Source organism: Ambystoma mexicanum, chromosome 3q (genome assembly GCF_040938575.1).
Source record: "Ambystoma mexicanum isolate Mex_15411 chromosome 3q, UKY_AmexF1_1, whole genome shotgun sequence".
NCBI lineage: Eukaryota > Metazoa > Chordata > Amphibia > Caudata > Ambystomatidae > Ambystoma > Ambystoma mexicanum.
The window spans coordinates 290,145,033-290,165,269 of NC_090926.1; positions in this window are offsets into that span (position 1 = coordinate 290,145,033).

The following is a 20,237-nucleotide window of genomic DNA, read 5'->3' on the forward strand; positions in this document are numbered from 1 at the left end:
GAACCGCAGTCCTGGCACTTCTTGAAACCCGACCGCGGAGTAGAAGAAGAATACATATTTCACAAACCAAGTTTGAAGAACCGATTCAAAAGGAGAAGAACTGAGGCGTGCTGAGATTCCGAAGCGAACACGTTCGCGGAAAAAACGGAATTGAGGCTAGAGGCGTTGTGCGTCCTATATAGAACATCCAGTGACATCGGCTCGACAGAGGCCCTCGAGGGACAGCGTATCAATGTCATCGGCGTAGGACACCAGCGCCGACAAATTTTCCGAAGCAGCACAGCTGTGGGGATTACCGTCAGATTTGGAATACGTCGGAGGACACAATCCCTTCGAAAAGAACTTTCTTGATTTGGACATTTGGTTTGAAATATCCTGAATTGATCCATTACAAGGACTCATGTTCTACATTTTCAGTTTGTATACAACTTATTTTATGGATTTTAAACAGCCACATAACATAATCCCTGTATGATTTTGGTGTATGCATGAGTGTGAGGGACAGATATCTTTGGATATTGGATTGTTTTCCTTTAGCCTTAGTTTGACAGGTAGGGAAATCCCCATGAGGTTAGGGAAAGATAGGCGTTTGTCTCACCTTTCTCATTTGATAAAATGGCTACTTGTGCGAAAACTATCTACTTGTCAGTCTCACATTTCTGACCCCTCACATTGTGAAGAACACATGTTCCGTAAAGCCATTTCTGCAGCTTACAAAGGGCAGCCTTTACCCGGGCAGCCTGCCAAGGGTTACAGATAAGAGCAGCTCCTCTGTGGGCAGCTTGTATACCCGGTTTGCCCCTGTTAATCAATGGACACCTGACAAAGGCACCTTCAGCAACAATTAAGGTAAGATGGCATGGCCGGTGAGCACAGCCATTACTGTGCTCAATTAAAACCATACCACTTCTTTATCACTACCATCAATTCAGAACACTAATTTACCTGCTGCTCTCCTTGGATTGCCTACCTCCAACATCAATCTATTGATTGCACTTGGATGTCTTTCAGGGATAGGCAATATGTTGCACTTGGATGGATTCTGGGGTGGGAATTGTGTTGCACTTTAACAGACTTTGAGGGCAGGAAATGTGTTGCACCTAGATGGGATTGTGTAGGTTAGAACATGTGTTGCACTAAGATGTTCTGTAGGTCAGCACATGAAGAACTATGACAGTTCGTACATGTATTGCACATGATCTGTAAAGGTTAGACGGATATTGAGGGTGGGCAGTGTGTTGCACTTGAATGGATCTGGGAGTAGACATTTGTGTTGCACCTATAATGTTAGCCTATCGATTACGCTCAAAACAATATGATGGGAACCCATCTATTGAACTTTAAAGATCTACAGGTTACCCATCTAAATTGCATTGATAGGCCTCTCTCCCACTATGCAGGTCTCTCAAATATAGCAAGGGTTCTGTTTCCAAATTGCACTGTATGGTATCTAAACTGCATTGATAGGCCTCTCTCCCACTCTCAAATGATGCAGTGGTCATTCATTGGAATCTTTTGGTCACCTGTGTATCAAATCTAGATGGGTTTAGTATAGTAATTTCTCCGACCACCTGTGTTCCAAGGCATAGCTGTGTTTAGTTACCCGTTAGGCGTAGGCCTCTCTCCCACCATACAGGACTCTCAAATCTCGCTGACCAACCCACTCTAAAGTGAGACAGATTCCACCGGTGGATTACTGTGGAGTGACAACAGCGAGTCCTAGATGCCGCCCTCAAAGCCACACTCCTAGTTAACAAATATCCTTCTTAAACCCACATAGTTAGCTCACCGGAGTGAACTTCGTCCAGGGAGACGGACATTAAGGACAGCCAGCAATAACGCCCAACTATATTAACCCTAACCACCTCCGCTACCCCTCTTAAGACAGCGAATGAACAAGTCGGCAATGCCAGCTGACAAGACCACCTACAGACAGAGCCCAAACTGGTAGCGGACAACCCTCCACACCCAGTACTATACCAGAAGACAACCAGACCAAAGCAAAGCCAAATCGACATCAGCAAACAAATAAAGACTAAAAAAAACCTCTCAATCTTAAAATGCTGCACAAATGACCTATACCGAGGGAAAGAAAATGAAGTAAGAACAAACACTCTGGAACAGCTCTGGAACAGCAACAAAGACCCACAACTGCAGAACACACCCCCACAGACAGGAACAAAAATCAAACGAAAGCTGAAAGAAGTGACAAATCCCTCCACTTAACTCCATACCTCGCTAACTACTGGTCACCAGAACTAACCAACCCAACGCTAGAAGCAGCAACATAAAACAACCAAACACAACCGCGCAGAAGGATGAACAATACTGGACACAACAAAAATATGATCGATGCAATAACACGTTACATCACCAAAACAAGAGGAACTTCCACTCAACACCCACATCTCCTGGAAGACGAACCCGACGAAAACAAAAATCCAAGACTGAACCTAGAATAACTCTTTGAAAACACTGATGCCCCTGCACCAACACCTCAACAAGAGATCGATCAGAAAGGAAACCTCAACACCGATCAGAAGACGACCCAAACAAGATCGCCCAAACCAAACTACACCTCCAAACTCCACTGAAATCTAAAAAACGCAAGATCCATGTCAAAACACAGATCTTCAACCTACTCGATGACAATAGCATTGACATCCTATGCATCACAGAAACCTGGCTGGACGACAACTACAAAAATCACACTCCAAAGCTGCTTTCCACCAACTTCAAATAAACAGGAAAAACAAAAAGGAGAGGCATTGCAATAGCATTCAAAGGACATCTGAAAATAAAAACAGACCAACCTCTCAACATCATCAACTGTGAAACCATGGTAATACACCTAACAGCGAGCCCAAAAACCAACATCATATTCATCCTGGTGTACAGACGGACATACGATGCAACCTTAGTCGATAACTTCATAGAAGCCATCAACACCATAGCCATCAAGCACGAACATCTAATCATCCTGAGGGACTTCAACATCAGGTTTGAAGAAAGTCACGCCAACTCCCAAAACTCACCGATTGGACAACTCACTACCATGAAACTACAACAGCTGGTCAAAGGGGCAACACTCGGCAGGACACACCCTCGACACAATCTTCGCCAACAAAAAACTCAACACCACGGCACCGCCGATACAAATACTGTGGAGTGACCACCTCATCATCCCATTCGTGATCACTCTGCCAACTCAGGTCTACATCCAACCCCCTAAACTAACAACCACCACAAAAAGAAACAGGAAACACGTCAAAGAAAGCAACCTATTCGAACAACTGGAGATGACCAAACCCTCAACTCTAGAACTAGAGCTGACTGATCTAGACAGGAAAGCGGAGCCACTAGACAAATGGATTGCTGATGCAATTGACAAGATCGCCCTGGAAAAACCATTCATCCCATCAAAAAAAAAAAGAGCAATGGCAAAATGGTTCACCCCACTACTAAGCACCATGAACAAGGAAAACAAAAAGATGGAACTGGAATGGAAGAAACAATACAACCCAGACAAAAAAACACTGTTCTAGAAACAAATCCGCGCATACAAGAAGGACATTTTAAAGGCGAAGAGAAGGCATTATGATGACAGAATCACCAATGCCACCAACACACAAAAAGAAATCTTCATCATCATTAAAGAGATGAGAAACACACCAGGCTGCGACAACACCCCAAACCCCTCAGAGAAACTATGTAATGACCTGGCAGACCACTTCAAGAACAAAATCAATGACATCTGACAAATCATAAAACAGACCAACCAACCACTACATTCAACCGAACAAACCTAACAAACCACGGCACAAGCTCCAAAACGTTCCTGAAATATCAGCAGAGGCATTCGCCATGTTGGTAAAACACAGCAAGAAAGCAGGATCACCCATGGATCCCTGTGCCCGGACATCTACAAATCAATCCTCGCACAAGGAACGCCAGCAGAATATTACAGAAACCTTCTAAATCTATCACTAGCAACAGGAACTGTACCAAAGACCTTCAAATCAGCACATATCAAACCACTTTTAAAAAACACAAGTGGCGCTGTAGAAGACCTCTCCAAATACAAGCCGATCTCAAACATTCCCTACCCAGCAAAACTCCTTGAAACCTGCATACACAAACTAACACAAGAATACGTAGAAAAACACCACCTGCTAGACCAAGCTCAAGTCGGTTTCAGACCCGCACGAGGAATAGAAACAGCACTACTATCCATCTGGAACAACCTAAAAACTAACGCAGACTCAACCACAACCTCAGCCCTTATTACGCTTGACCTCTCCGCTGCCTTCGACACAGTTAGCCATTACACCCTAACCAAAAGACTAGAAGGTGAAGGCATAACAGACATAGCACTACTCTGGATTAAATAATTCCTAGCAGACAGAACCGAAACCGTATGGATTAAACCCTTCAAATCCACCCCACGAGTTAACGACTGTGGAGTACCACAAGGATCCTCACTTTCACCACTGTACTTCAACATCTACCAGACCTCAGTTATCAGATTCTTCAAAAAATACAACATTACATGCTACAACTACGCAGATGACGCCCAAATCAGCCACAAAATCGAAGACACCCAAGCCGATCACTGAACCCTAAACAAGTGTTTGCCACCAATCTGAAAATCAACCCAGGAAAGACAGAAATCATGATCATATCGAACAACCAAGAGAATAAAAACGTCATCCCGTGGCCAACGGAAATGGGAACTGCACCAACAGCATATAAAGTATTAAAAAATCGGGGAGTCCTGATGGACAACACCCTAACCTTAGAACCACAAATAAATGCTATTGTGAAGAAATGCTTCTTCCACCTCCACACAGCGAGAAGAATCCTACCTTTCCTTCTCCTTCACACACAAAACACTCACAATCATCGCCCTGATCATGTCAAGAATAGCCTATGCAAAACAGCCTCTACCTTGGAACACCAGAATACCTCCTGAAGAAACTACAATGGATCCAAAATACAGCAGCCAGACTACTCCTCGAACTATCCAGAAGAGACCACTTCACTCCTGCCCTAAAAACACCACACTGGCTCCCAGTAAAACATTGCATCACCTTCAAAACAATGTGCATAACACAGGGCAATCAGCGGCAAAGCGCAGAAGTCTTACGAAAGAAAAACAATCTACAAGCCCACGAGACTCCTCAGGTCAAGCAATGAAATCAGCCTGGAACAAAAACCATACTTTAAAGAAAAAAAACTCGGAGGCGCCTCCTTCTCCCACTTAGCGGCAAAAACCTGGAACATCATCCCAAAAGAAATAAACATCAACGATCACCTAAAATTCAGAAAACTACTAAAAACCTAGCTCTTCAACACCACAGATTCAAACTGAAAACTTAAGAGGAATCTGACAACACCCAGAACTGACCAGAGAAACACTTACCACAACTTGATAGGTAACGCCAAGTCAAATAGAACACAAACGACACCCATTCGGACAGAATCAGCATCCCCAGCCAATCCCAACCAACAACCTCACCCACCCCATAATCGCTACCAGTTATCACACTGATATAGAGTTGTTTGAATGTTAGCACATCCCACACTCGAACTAAGTTGTGGACATTAGCATGGACACTGGCCGTGTGAGTGGCGAAGGAAGGCAGGTAAGATTGTGAAGGAAGTTGATGAAACTGGAGGCCAGAAGTGAAGGGGACTGAGTACCGGACAAGCACAGACCAGGACAGAGGCGCAGAAATCCTCCCACACCCCATCTGGGGAGATTACGAAAACCCAGGGCCTCACTTCGAGACAGAAACACCAATTAACCAATCCACTAACAATTCCTCCCCCCCTGCATACACCTCTCAAACTCTAAACCAAACAACCACAAACCTACAGCACAACAAACCGCACAAACTTCACTACACTGCAACAACAAAACACCCAGACTCGCACAACAGTACACAACGACTACCGGCCGCAAACACCCCAGGCCCAGCCAACGGACCAAACAAGCTGAGGCCGTCAACAGCACATCACTGCTCTCTTGCACTTTTCCAGCTTCCTACCACTAACTCACCTTCCCTTTCCCCCTCTTTCAGAGCGCCACTCCGGTGGTGATAATGTTAAAGGATATTTGTACCACGCACTAACATTGTAACACAGAAAATATGGAACAAGTTACCTACCTGTAACTATTGTTCTCCAGCATGGGTCTGCCATGGATTCACATGCTCATGAATATTCCCTGTCAGGCCGGGAATCCTCGGTAAAAGAAAAATACAGTTTCACTTTCAACCTGTATTTGTCCTCTAAACCAATTACTGTACTCTGGGTCATATTACCCACAGCCAATGACTGCCCTCTCCCTAAGCCCCTCCTCTGGCAGCCATCTTCAGATTTGGTAAGCACGTAAAGTGGCAGTATGACCAAGAAGAGCCGCACAGGGGTAGGCGGGAGGGTTTGCATGTGAATCCATGCAAGACCCATGCTGGAGAACAATAGTTACAGGTGAGTAACTTGTTCTTTCTCCAGCATGGGGGCTGGCATGGATTTACATGCTCATTAGTAAAGAAACATAGCAGTAGCATAGCTGGAAAAGGCTCACCTCATGCAAACAGGTTGCATAGCACAACTTGGCCGACTCGGGCCTCCTCTCTGGAATCTCTGCCGATGCAGTAGAATCTTGTGAAGGTATGCGTGGACAAGGCCTTCCCACGGTTAACAGGACCAAAGTTCATGAACAGTTGAGACGTCTTCCAAAAATTCTTTGTGCATGCCACATACAACTTCAGAGCACGAGCAACATCCAACGAGTGCAGGGTCCTTTCAGCTGGTGATGAAGGTTTCGGAAAGAACACAGGCAACACCAAAGGCTTGTATAGGTGGAATTCCAACTGAACCTTTGGCATGTAGGAGGGGTGCGTCCGCAGCAACACCCTCGATTCGAGGAAAATCAAATCTGGCTGTTTGCAGGATGGCGCCTGGATCTCACCCACCCTCCTGGCAGAGGTGATGGCCACGAAGAAAGACGTTTTCCACGAGAGAAACTTGAGAGGCGCCTGATGCATAGGCTCGGAGGGGGCTCCCATGTGCATCGCCAGCACCACGTTTAGTTCCCACGTCGGGGCAGGAGCCTTCACCGACTGGCACCTTTCACCAGAAGCTGACTGGCTTTGTCCAATAGAAGTGGGTCCATAAGCAAATGACAGACGGACGGAGGACTGCCCGGAGGGCGTTGAGCAACAGGGAGTCTGTCTCTCTGGCGAATGACCTATAAAGTCCAGGCATTGGACTTGGAAAAATTCCATTCCTTGCCAAATCCGGGAAATCCTGCCCCCCACAGGGTATGAGTGGTGGAAATCTGCTTCAGAAAGGCTTTGTGCCTGGCACAGAGGAGGTAGAAAAGCAGCTCTTGGAGCACCTCTGCTTGGACCCCTTTTGTAATGGTGCTGTGGATGACTTCAAACAGGGCTAGAGCTCTGCCACACTGGACGCAAGACAGAATGGAATGAAAAACCCCAACCTTGCCCGGAGACCCGGGTGGCGGTTGATGGACCACCGGGCCTAGAGACTTTCAGTTACTCTGGAGGACTGGGACCTTTGAAGGCACTCTTCGGCCTAACCCTCCAAATACATTCATTTCATCCAATGGCATATTCAGGAGCTTTGCCTGGACATCTCCTCAAGAGCATCTCCTCAATACCATCCCTATGGCCATAGTCCAGACCACAGAGTGAGCAGAGTTCGACCTAGACTTGAGGATCCGACCAGAAGCTTCCTTGCAGTGATTTGCAATGGCCTAGAAACCTTCAAGCATTTCTCTTTCTGGGATATGTGCGCCCGCCTCTGAAATGGCTCACCAAAGGCCAAAAGAAAACTTGGTCAGGGCAAAGGAGGTGTGGATAGCTCTTAGACCCTGGCTAGCCAAACCAAAAACCTTTCTTCCCCAGCAGTCTCTTACTCTCCCCTTCAAGAGGCAAGGAGGTAAAAGAGGAAGACAATGTTAGCCGTGGCTGCCTGGACCACAAGGCTTTCAGGGGAAGCTTGCGTCAACAAGAACAAAGGGCCAGATGGTGCTGGCCTACCTTTCTTTGCCAAATCACAGTCCACAGTCAGGACTGAGGCTGGTTTGGTCTACAGTTCCAAAATCAGGAGCCTCCACTGCTTGGTTAAAGGGTCTCCTTTTGCTGACCATCACCTAAGGTGTCTGTTAGCTCATACATAACCTTGGGCGTACTATGGGCCGATAATTGTAGGGCATCTAGAACTTTCACCACCAGGTGCTGGAAAGCAGCTTGAGGTTTACCCAGAGTCTGGCGAAGTGTCCAACCTACTTGCCTTCTGCAGGTCAGCTGTGAGGTCTTGCAGGTTACCATTTCACCATAAGATTCCTCAGGGAAGTCCCTGCCTCCCTGGTGCAGAAGGGTTCCATCCCAAAGGGGATAGCGTCACCCTCTTCATCATAAATGTCTTTGAAGTGGAATATACATGCACCCCTACCTCTGTGGTGGCCAGCGCCTGAGGTGCTGCAGAGGAAAGAGTTTGCCTGTAACAGCTGTGGCTGAGCATAAAGGCCTACTGTTGTAGAAATTCGTGCCGGAACTGCCGGCTCTACCAAGAGTGGTGGACACCAGAGGCACCAAAACTGAAACCTTTGGTGCAGAGGTAGCCACTGCAGGCCGAAGCCACTGGCACCGGGGTCTTGGCAAATAATCATCATCTTCAGCTAAAAGGCCTCCAAATCCCTTGGAGTGGAGGATTGGGTCAGAAAAGGTATCTATGGTGACCTTTCCTCAGAGGAGTCTCTAGAGCAGTGACTCTCCTTTCCGGAAGAAGAATGGTTTATTAAAGAATCGCCTGGTTGATCAGGACCTGCTGCAGTGTTTTTTGTCCTTCTGGACAGGGTGCGTTTGCCTTTCTCCATAAAGAGAAAGATGATAAAGAGCTTCACCGCCCTTCTCTGTAGCGACTTGAGGTGATTGGACTAGAACGGCCCGCAGTCCTGCATGTTGTGCTTTTTGCTAAGGCAGGATGGACATTCGACGTGGATCGGAGATAGACATCTGAAGCCCGCCGCTGACAATTAGGCATCGCAAAGCAAAAATACAAAAACTTCTAATGAAAGGGTCTTCCTGAAGCAAGTAGAGGGCGCAGCCAAAAAGGAACTAAAGTCATGGCTGTGAAACCTCATTATATGTTGACCCCAACTTCATACCAGTGTGCATAAAGGCATCAAGCGCAGCTATGCTGTACACCCTAGTGGCGGAAAAGTTTCAGAAGATCAGCTGCGATGGGAGTTCAATATCAAAGGTGAGGAATCAGTGGGTGTTCGGCAAGAATTGATGTAATAACCCTGGGGGTTGAGGGGGGGGGAGGGTACTACTACTTGTCCTCTTGATATTAGGTAACCCACCTATTTCTATAGGTCTGTACTACACAGCTCTCTAGTGTGACTGAGCAGCCAGACTTGTCTCAAGGGGGGCAAATGTGAGCGGTAGCATCGAAATCCACCAATGCAAGTATCCAAATAACACTTGCACTCAAGGTTTTCTAGTAAAATAATTATTTATTGAACAGTCGGTTTTCAATAAGCATTCTTTAAAAAGTGCAATGTGCAACAATAAAAATACAATTCAAATTACTTTCTGAGAATCAAAGCAAAGCTTCAGACACACTTTCTACACCCTGAGGTGACTTCACTAACTAGGCCAGTATTGGCATTTTGTATTACTTTTAGACTTTGTAAAATTCGGAGTTTGTTAGAAAGGAAAGGTTAAAGGAAGGAAACACGTTATAAACGGGTTCTCAGAGCATGCAAACACTGCTAAATATCCAAATGAAGTCTAGATAAAAACCTTTCCCAGCAATATTAGTTGAAAACTAATGTATATCACCTATGAGGGACAGTAAGAATCAAAGTCAATGGACTAGAAGAGTCTGCAGGGAGCCAGGACAGCCAAAGTCAATTGGAGCAAAGCCTACAGAGCTGAGGCACCTCTTAGATAGCAAAACGTCTTGCACAAACTTAGAAAGTTTGTTGCAGAAAAATGACTGTAGGGTCACAAGTTGTTACACTTATGAAAGTTAGAGCTGAAATCAAATCTAGAAAAGCAGCGACTGCAAGTCTCAACTGAGAAAAGGAAGCTACAGATAGAGAAGTAAGTACCCCTTAATCAGAACAGTACCTTATATTAGAAGAAGAGGACCCAGCTGGCTTCTATCCCAAGTGCAGTGTTGCAGATCCTGTGTTCCTGGGCCTCAGTCGTGGCGACAAGAGGGAGGACGTCGGAGGACTCCTGCAAAGCAGTTCGGAGGTCGGCGGCAGCTATGGCTCTTTTCAATTCAGCGGCACTTTGCGGTTTCAGCACGTGGTAAAATGCACCACCGCAGATCTTTATCACCGGTTGGGCTTCCTTCACTCCTTGAGTCCAGCACTCTGGTGAGGTGACTCGAGGTTGGGTTGTCCTGCTTCGGGAGGGTCCTCAGGAGACGCCTGGAGCTTTTGGCTGGCTTACAGACGTTGCACTCGACTACAGATTTCTCGACCCCTGGCACTCGGTTCCAGCAGCAGAAAAGAAGTACAGCCAGTTCGGGAAGGTCTTCCAGAAAAGTTTGTCTCATGGTTAGTTTGTCCCACTAACCCAAGGGAAGTTGTCCTTTGCAGAGCTTCTCTTGTCGAGCAGAAAAAGGCGTTTCAGCACAGCAGGAGGGCTTCACCAAGCAATTCATGGGTCCAGGAGAAGGAAGCAGGCGTCTGTCACAGCTTCTTTGTCGGTTTGGTCTTCCCGGTGGTCAACTCTGTCTTCTGTCCAAGAAGCCTCGCCTTTTATGCAGGTTTCTCCCATTCATGCACAGCCTAGCTGTCATTCACAGCAGGGTGGCTGCCCTGCATGTACAGCCAGCCAACCAATCAGGACTGGGTGCATTCAAGTTGCCCTGGAGTCTAAGGACAGGGGAGTTTCGGGCATCTCCCTCACAACCTACCCTGTGGTGGGTTTGAGTACTGTAGCCCTCCAAAGGCAAAACAAAGGGGTTAAACCTGGTTTGGCACGCAGAGTAAAACCCAAGAAAGACCTCACAAACAAGAAAAGGCGAAAAAAAGACTGGGCCATTTTGACACAATGGTCACCCATTGGCGCTATGCTGCAGCTGAGGATTCAGCCTGCGGTATGAAAGCACAAAGGTAGGAAAATTAAACCACTGCCATCAGCCATTTAAAGTAATGTAGAAATATAAAAAAATGTTACATGAAGTAGGAAAAGGGGCTACTAAGTAATCCCCCAGCAGTCCACATAAGATGGGGTGTGCAGGACCCACAAAGAGAAAAGGTAAGTAAAGTCCATTTCACTTTACTATTCTTGGGAACTGTAGCTCACACAAGAAAATGTATTTACACCTTAAGAGTAATCTAAACCTTAAGAGAAATCTAAAGGATTTCTCTGACACTACATTGAACGTGCTGTGCGTCACCATACAGAAAGGAGATGCCTATTGAGTTTATCAGACCCCAAAAACAAAGCAAACACACAATCCAGATCAGATCAAAATACATGAGTGAGAAAAAGGTCTCACTTACTCCAGGATAAATATTAAACGTCCTTAAGTACAGCAAAAAAGTTGGGGGTCTCTAAGGTTGAAGGGAATTAGCACAGAAATGAGAATTCTCCCTAACAGTGGGAGGAAGGAATCCATTAGCAATACCAAAGTCCTACAGGAAATCAAACTGTTTAGATGCCGATACAAGTTAGTTCTTCAGAGTCCTGTAAGGTGACCACAGTTACCCTAGAACCACTCACTCCTTTTGGCACTATTATGGTATGACTTTATGCTTTGAGCATATTTAGAAGGAACAAGTTAAAAGATGGAAAACAGATTGGCTGTATTCACTTTGTTAAAAAAAAAGCGCATTCCTTCCTCAAGTCGCTACCACATAGAATAGGGTGAGATTACAAAATTCCAATCCTTTCACATTTTCTTATTCAGTTCTCTCTTCATAGTATTTAATGATTTAATGGGTATGACCTTCATAAGGGGCAGACTGAGGAATAGAAGAAAAAAAAACTATGGATTAAATATTTCTTCTCTTGGATAACCACATGTTCAGAGCTATTCTGAAGTGTCTACAATGGTTACGGAACCAATGTCACAATGACCATTTGAGGTTCCTTAGACTTAGGTTGCTTGTTATGAATGTTCACTTGACGCAACTGAATTATGGCAAGGCACTGCATCATGGACTTTGAAATATCTGAACAGAAAAGTCAGAGGGAGCACTATGCAGCAGCTTCACCAGCGGCAAGCCTTTGTAAATAATAACACCCTTTGCTATGTAAAGGTCTCTATTGGCCTAGTGTGGATTCGATAACTTTAAATTGCTAAGTCTGATATGCTATGTTGGGTTAGGCTGTATCCCAAGAAACCTTAAATATGAGAAATCAAAATAACTCTACAACAAGATGGCCAACAATGGCCTCACTAGATTACTGTATACACCCCACTGTGCACAACCACCCAAATTTTGCTCCAGCAAATGGTAACTCCATAAATGACTACCAACCTAAAACGATCACACCTTAAAGTTTTCAGAATATTTCCCATTTATTTGGGGTATCAACTCTGTTGCAGGTCTTCGTGTTACCTGCAGAATAAGTGCAACTTTCCTTTCACTTCAAGTACAAGGTCACACTGAATTAAAACAAATTAAGACTGATCCATGACCAACCACATTCTCTATATCAAGAAAATAGCATGCACCAGCCGAACAGTGTGTTACATTTCAGATTGATCAAGAATAGTCTGGACTTAATCTGAGATCATCAGGCTAATAAATATTTGAAGAGCCCTGTAACTCACAAATTATTCCAAGGCATGTGCATCCCAGCTAGATCAGCAGATCATGGAGAACATGCTCAAGTTTATCATAGTCTCCCAAAAGTCTGGGCACTGGTCACTGTTAGGCAATATTATATACAGTACCCTGTGGGTGACTGCACCAGCCTTGTCCTCTTGCCAATAGTTAACCCAGCCTTTGGTATAAGCATGTACTACACAAGTTGGTAGAGTGACTGAGCAGCCAGGCTCATCTCAAGAGGGGTCAATGTGAGCTGTAGGGTTGTAACAGAGATTCACAGTGACAGGTATTCAAATAAATACTTACACTCAAGGTATCTCGATTAAACAATCATTTATTAATTTAACAGTGAGTTGAATATGCCTTCCATATTAGGAAGCCATTTGTGTAACACAAAAATATACTTCAAAAATACACAGTTTCAATAAATCAGTAGATACCCATTTTGGATGGCACACAGATATTTCCTACACCATGAGGTGACTTAAATAACTAGGACATTGTGGACATTAATATATCACTGGTACATTTAGAGCAGTACTGAGTTTGGTGTCAAAAGGAAACGTTTTTGGGAATGAAACATTGATTAGCAAGTGTTCTTAAACAGGTAAGTACTTTTGAAACCCCCAAAGGAAAGTAAATTAACCCTTTCATAGCAACACAAGTTATGGTATGTGTGACTTTTGTTGAAGGATAGTTTAAGCGTAAAGTCAGAGGTGCGAAAAGTCTTTCAGGGAGCCAGGGCAGCCAATGTCAATTGAGCAAAGTCTAGGGGAGCTGAAGCACCTCGAGGGGAAGTAAAAAGTCTTGCACCATGTCTCAGAAGTCTTTGTAGAAAATTAAATCACTGTTGGCCCACAAGCTGGGAGGCCTGAGAGGGGCAAAGCTGCACGCAACTCTGCAAGAGCAACCAAGACAAGTCTCAACTGAGAGCTAGCAAGGCTACACGACAAGAGGCAAGTACCCCTTAGTTTACAGTACCTTAGGTTTGAAGAACTTGGTTCCAGCTGGCTTCTGTTCCAGTTGTAGTTGATCCTGCTGTTTCTGGGACTCAGTTGTTTGGACAAGAGGGAGGATGGCTGGGGACTCCTGCCCTGCAGTTTGAAGGTCGGCGGCAGCAATGGGCAAACTACAGATCAGCAGCACTTCGCGGTTTCAGATTCTCACTAATAGCACTACTGCGGTTCTCGGATACCGTATGGACTTTCCTCACATCTGGGGTCCAGAACCCTGTTCAGGTGGCTCAGGCTTGGTCAGTACTGCTTCATGGGATTCCGGAGGATCTTCTTGGAGCTTGGGTCCGACTTAAAGACGACAAACTCGATTCTGGTGTTCCTCTCCCGAGTAATCGGTTCCTGAAGTCTGAAGTGGTATCCGAGAACCGCAGTGTTGCCATTTGCCGTCAGACGCGAGGAGCTGAAACAGCAAAGGACCGCTGAATTGAAATTTGACCATTGCTGCCGCTGAACTTCCCATAGCAGAGCATGAGTCCCCAGACGTCCACCCTCTTGTCCCCACGACTGAGGCTCAGGAACAACAGGATTTGCAGAGCTGTACAGGAACAGAAGCCAGCTGGAACCATTTCTTCTAACCAGAGGTACTGTAAAGTCTAAGAGAACTTACCTCTTGTTGTGTAGCCTTACGCTCTCAGTTGAGACCTGTCTTGGTTACCTTGCAGAGTTGCTATAGCTTTGCCCCTCACAAGCATACCAGCTTGTGGCCCTTCAAGTGTTCCATTTTCTACAAACATTGTGCAAGACTTTTTACCTACCTGCAAAGAAGATCTTCAGCTCCCCTAGACATTGTGCAGTTAACATTGGCTGTCCTGGCTCCCTGAGTGACTCTTCTTACCTCTGACTATGTGCTCCATCTTCTCCCCAGGAAAGGGTTAATTTACCAAACATTGGAAGGTTTCAAAAAGCACGTACATGTTTATGAATTATTTGTTAACCTTTGTTTTATTCATTTAACCTTTGCACCAAACTCAGTATTGCTCTAAATGTACCAGCGATAAATCAATGTCCACAGTGTCCTAGTTATTTAAGTCACCTGAGGAAATAGGAAGTGTGTTTGCCATCCCTAATGGGTATCCTCTGATTTAGAGAAACTAAGTGTGTTTTGGAGTGTATTATGTGTTACATATATTGCTCCTTTCTGAAGAAGGCTTATACAACTGACTGTGAAATAAAATGTTTTATCAAGAAACCTTGAGTGTAAGTGTTTATTTGAATAACTGCACAGTGAAACGGTCACAAAATTACTGCTCACATTGACCCCTCTTGAGATAAGCCTGACTGCTCAGCCACACTACCAACCTGTGTAGTTCAGACTTATACCAAAGGTTGGGTCCCTATTGCCAGGAGGTCAAGGTTATTGTAGTGCACCTAAAGGGTACTGCATACAATCTTGCCTAACAGTGTTTAAATCAATGAAAAATACACGCGAGTGGGAAAAAGGTCTCACTCTCTCCAAGATAGAAATTAAAGTCTTGAAGTCCAGCAAAAAGAGCTGGGGATCTCCAAGGTAGAAGGGAATTAGCACATTTCTGAGACTTCTCCCTAACAGTCACCTTCTCAAAAACCAAGTGCCTTGGTGCTTTTGTTGGGGCAGGCAGTACTCTGCACATGCTCGCCTTTCTTAGCAGTGTATACAGTGTAAGAATAAGCAGGATATAAAGACATTACAGGAGCATGGCATTCCTCATGTGGCACCAAATATTTAGACACTGAGTTACCAGAATTCAACCTCTTGCTTTAATCATAATCCAGACTGAACATTGTTTTTTAATGGAAAGCTACCGAAAACCACTTACCGTTGGCTTGGTGTTTGGAGACAGTACAGACAGCCCTGAAAAATGAAGTTGAAACATCTTTAGTACTTTAGAAGGACAACACAGAGCTCACAAAAGCACCTGGTGTTGATAAAAAGCATCTTATTAAGCAAAGTGCTACTTTTTGATTCATGGCTTATTGTTTGAAGGACTTTCCGAGACCCTATTGTTTATGGCCCTGGAGGATTCAACAAAACATATGTTGCATGACTGCTCTGTATATGCCCCCAATTTCACAAGGAGCAGTCAAAGCTTTACTCGCAAGAGCCGAGCATGGCGTTAATACGATATAAGGGAACATAATAAAACCACACAAAGTGTACACACAGATATTAAGAATAGATTTTCACAACCAGTCCGGATGGTGGGTTCTGAAAGGTCACCTTATTAATAGTGAAAACGGAAAAGCAAAGTCTAGCCAAACTCAATAAAGAAAGTGTAGCAGAGCAGTAAGGATTAGACTTTAGGTGATATGGGGGTGGTTTAGTAGTACTGAGAGAGAGAAAGACACCAAATTATAGGGGATTATAAAATACTATTAGTCCTTAGCACACTCTATGCAATGAAAGGAATCGGGTAATAAGTATTAATCAATTCTATACACACATTTTCACTGAGGGCCTTCACTTTTAAAACAATTCTAGAATACAGAGCCAAGAACAGGCCAAAACGGTATGCTGTGAAGCAAATGAAGATACAAGAAAGTGATATTAGAAGCAACAGCACAGTTATTAAAATTCAGTTTTTAACAATGTAACCCACTGTGAACCCTTATACTTTACCTTAAAATGAGGCCCATGACATTTAAAAAGTGCTTCTCTGCTAAAGTAGGTAGGCCCTTTGCTGAAAAGTCCAAGGGTGGAAAAAGGTATGCCGGTTCATCCAGTTTACTCAGATTTCTTTAGAAACAGCGCCTAGAGTTCATAGATTCGCTGAGCCCACTTACTGTGATCATTGGTAAAGCTACAGAGGTTCCAGGGGTTGCTGGTGAAGAGGTCTGTTTCAGGCTGGGTATTGGGTCCGGCTAAAAGAAGTTTCTGGATAGACTGTTCCTGTCATTTGAAAGTTGGACAACTCAGGTACCCCAAGATGCAGACAACTACGAGTCCCACAACGTAAGGAGACACCAAAACATGATGGAAGCAACAAATATCACCACACTCAAGCAGTGGTAGGCGACTCCCAAGGCAGACACAAAGAAACTGCCCCAGTTAGGCTTCGGGTAGCAGAACAGCAGAAGGATTATTCTTAGACCTCAAGCTGGCGACTGCAGAGTTCCAAGTCCGAACTTAGAACAGTGACTGGTGCACAGAAGATGCTCTGGGTGGAGCTGGTCAGCCCACAGGATGATGCCAGGACTGTTCCAAAGGCTCCGAAGAGATTGGTCCAGACCCTAGATTTGAGCCAGGGCTGCACCCAGCCCAAAAATGGGAAGGATCGGCACCATTCAAACAGGACAGCCTCTTGCCCCACATCTGCCCGCAACAGACATACCCCTGACCAGTGTGTGGATTAGGACCAGTCCCCACATTTAGCCAGATGAAGAAAGCGTTGCTTTGCTTGGAATTACATTTGCTTATATGGTATGCCCTGACCCAGAAAAGCAGAAAAAATGCTAAAGGACAAGATAAAATGATAAAGTGCATGGGCAAAAAACTAAATACACGGTAGAAAAATATTTGCCACCATTAGCCTGTTTTGGACACATCACAAATGACAGAAATGTTACTGTTATCGTTCACGTGCACAGCTTAAAAACAACAAGGAATCTCACAAAGGGAGACAGTATGGACTGAACAATGCCCACAAAACAGAGGAGGTAAGAAAGGGAAGCAAAAAGGCTTAACGTACCTTCAAAAAATAAGGGGAGTAGTCAAACTATAGCAAAAATGTGGGGGGGGTGGGGATGAGGGGTTCCAATAATGTAAATGGAGGAAAAGCTGGAGAAAAAAAAATCTTTCCACACACATCGCTGAAATGGGAACCCAGTAGGTTACAGGTCAGTCGATCATTAGGATAGTGTCTGTAGGGAAGGGACTAACCCCAAAAGGCGCCAAGACAAAGTTATAGGCGGTCACAGGTCTTGGAGGCTACCTATAGCTGCTCCACTGCAGGAGTCTCAGGGCCCAGCCACCAGGAAGCCATGCAGGGACTAACAAGTGCTACTCAAAGGATCCAAGAACCCACATGTTAGTTAACTAGACTGTACAGGCCCAGTCAAAGGATGAAGGCAACAGTGCGGTTACCTCTGGTCATGAGTGTGGTCTAGATTGTGAAGAGCCCAGAAGTAATCAAAGTCTTCACCTTCCATGGGTAATTACCTCTTCCAACTCCTTCATGACGAATCTTGGTGAATGACATTCGTTTGTTACAGATTCTTATACAGGTATTGAGTGTCTTCATTACGGCACATTGAATCATTCAAACAATTGTCAGTCTCATAATCAGGAGTGGTTGATGCATTCAACCCTTACAGGAGGCACAGTATGGGAACTCTGCAGTGAATCCCATACACCAAATTGTACATCGGGCCAGATCTGGTCATGGCTACCCTGAAACCCCAGAGTTTCCAGAAGGCCATGCCAATATATGGCACACGTTTCTTTTCCATGGTTACCAAGTAAACAACTTTGCGGAGGCCCCCTGGATCTACCAGGTTACCATTTTAATGGGGACTTGCAGGAACAAGCCTCTTGTCCTCACATAATGGCTACAGCAGCAAGAAGTCTTCTTAATACAAAGAGCTTCCGCAACCTGGTAGTAACACAAGCAGTTGGGCTGGGTAACCTGCTCAGGGAAATTACTACAGGGTGCTACTGAAACTCCCTGGCAGAGTAGTCTTAGGTGCTCCTGTGCACACATGTATTTTGTCACCAGTGAGGAACTTGTTGGTGAATCAGTGGGGAAGAAGAGGTTGGTGAATCAAGAAGGAAAAATCAAACCATGTTTGTGGACGCATTAAGTCGACTACTGTCGAAAACCTAAATGGATCAGGAAATAGAGGGGTAATCAGGAAAAGAGAGGGGTACAAAAAAGCCTCCCTGATTTCTGCAGGATATCTACTTTTCACAAATTAGTACACGCCAGGCAGTGCAATAACTGGATTTCCACATAAAACGGGACATGGCAAAAATGGTGTCCCAGATTCAGATTCTGGGGTAACCAAAAGGCCATGTCCGGGCCACCATACAGCACAACACGGCATCAGTGAGAAAATGTGAGGTGTCCATGGCTCTTTCAGCAGGAATCAAATCAGCTTTGTTCCAGTGCTATGAGACTAACTTCCAAGATCAGTCTAGAAGAGCTGTGTGACGACACTTTGGTTATGCATTTCAAGCAAAACTAAAATGGTGTAGCACAGTAACATGTCCCTTCAAGCATTTAAAACAAGGGACCCTACACGTGGCATTTTCCCTAAGAAATGTGACTGTTGGATTAATACCCATGTATTGTATTGGTCATTTATATAGAGCCCTTTCCCCATTTGTATGGCCTCAATGGGCCTTGTTGTTAGATCGTGCTCGGACACCGAAGTCCATGTGTGGGAGATTCTAGTGGCAGAGGTGTTGAGGCACGTCAGGGGTTTCAGTGTTTGATGGTTAAGTGAGCCGATAGACCAGAATGGCACATCCATATCTACATTCTATGGTGCATGGATGGGTGGCTGCGTCCACGGACGTGATGCAAGGTATAAATACATTAAACTCGGATAAAGTTCATCTTCAATGCTGTTTTCCTAGGTGCCACGCGATTAGCTGGTCTCACAGCTGTGGTCTCCCTAGATTGAGAGCCAGAGCAGTAGCAGAAGGCCCTGGAGGGACGGGGGAGTGATGTACGATTGTCTGGGGGTGAAGGGGTAACACCTAGATTCGAGACACCAAAAATAGAGGGAGACATACCCAAATTGAGTAGACACCTGGACAGAGAAACGCCCAAAATAGAGGCACAACAACAAACGCAGCAACACCTACACTTGAGACACCATGACCAGAGGACAAACACCGATAATGGGGGCACAATAGTGAATGCAGCAACATCTAGATTTAGGATACCTGGATAGAGGGAAAAACGCCTAAACTGGGGGACCAACAGTAAATGCATTAACACCTAGATTTGAGACACTATGGATTAGAGGGAGAACGCCCAAACTTGGGGCATAACAGTAAATGCAGTAACACAGACTTAGGATACCTGGCTAGAGGGAGAAACACACGCCTAAATTGGGGACAGCAGTGAATGCATTAGCACCTAGATTTTCCGAAACGCCCAAGATAGGGAACCAAAAGTTAATGAAATGTTACTGAACTGTTTAAGTGCAGCAGTGAAAGGTGTTGGTTAAGATTTTCATAGCAATGATACATCTTCCTGACCTGTATCAACCCAGAACTTTTTGCTTTACTGGTGGATTAATTTTCCATATACCTCAGTGAGAGGGAACCTTTTTCCACACTGACAGAATCTTTTACTCTTTATCGGTGTGATTTTTAAGACTCTCTATAGTGTCTTTTTAATTTCATCTTCTGACAACTTTTGGCTCATACTGCCTATTGTTGCTGGCTCCCCCTTTTAACT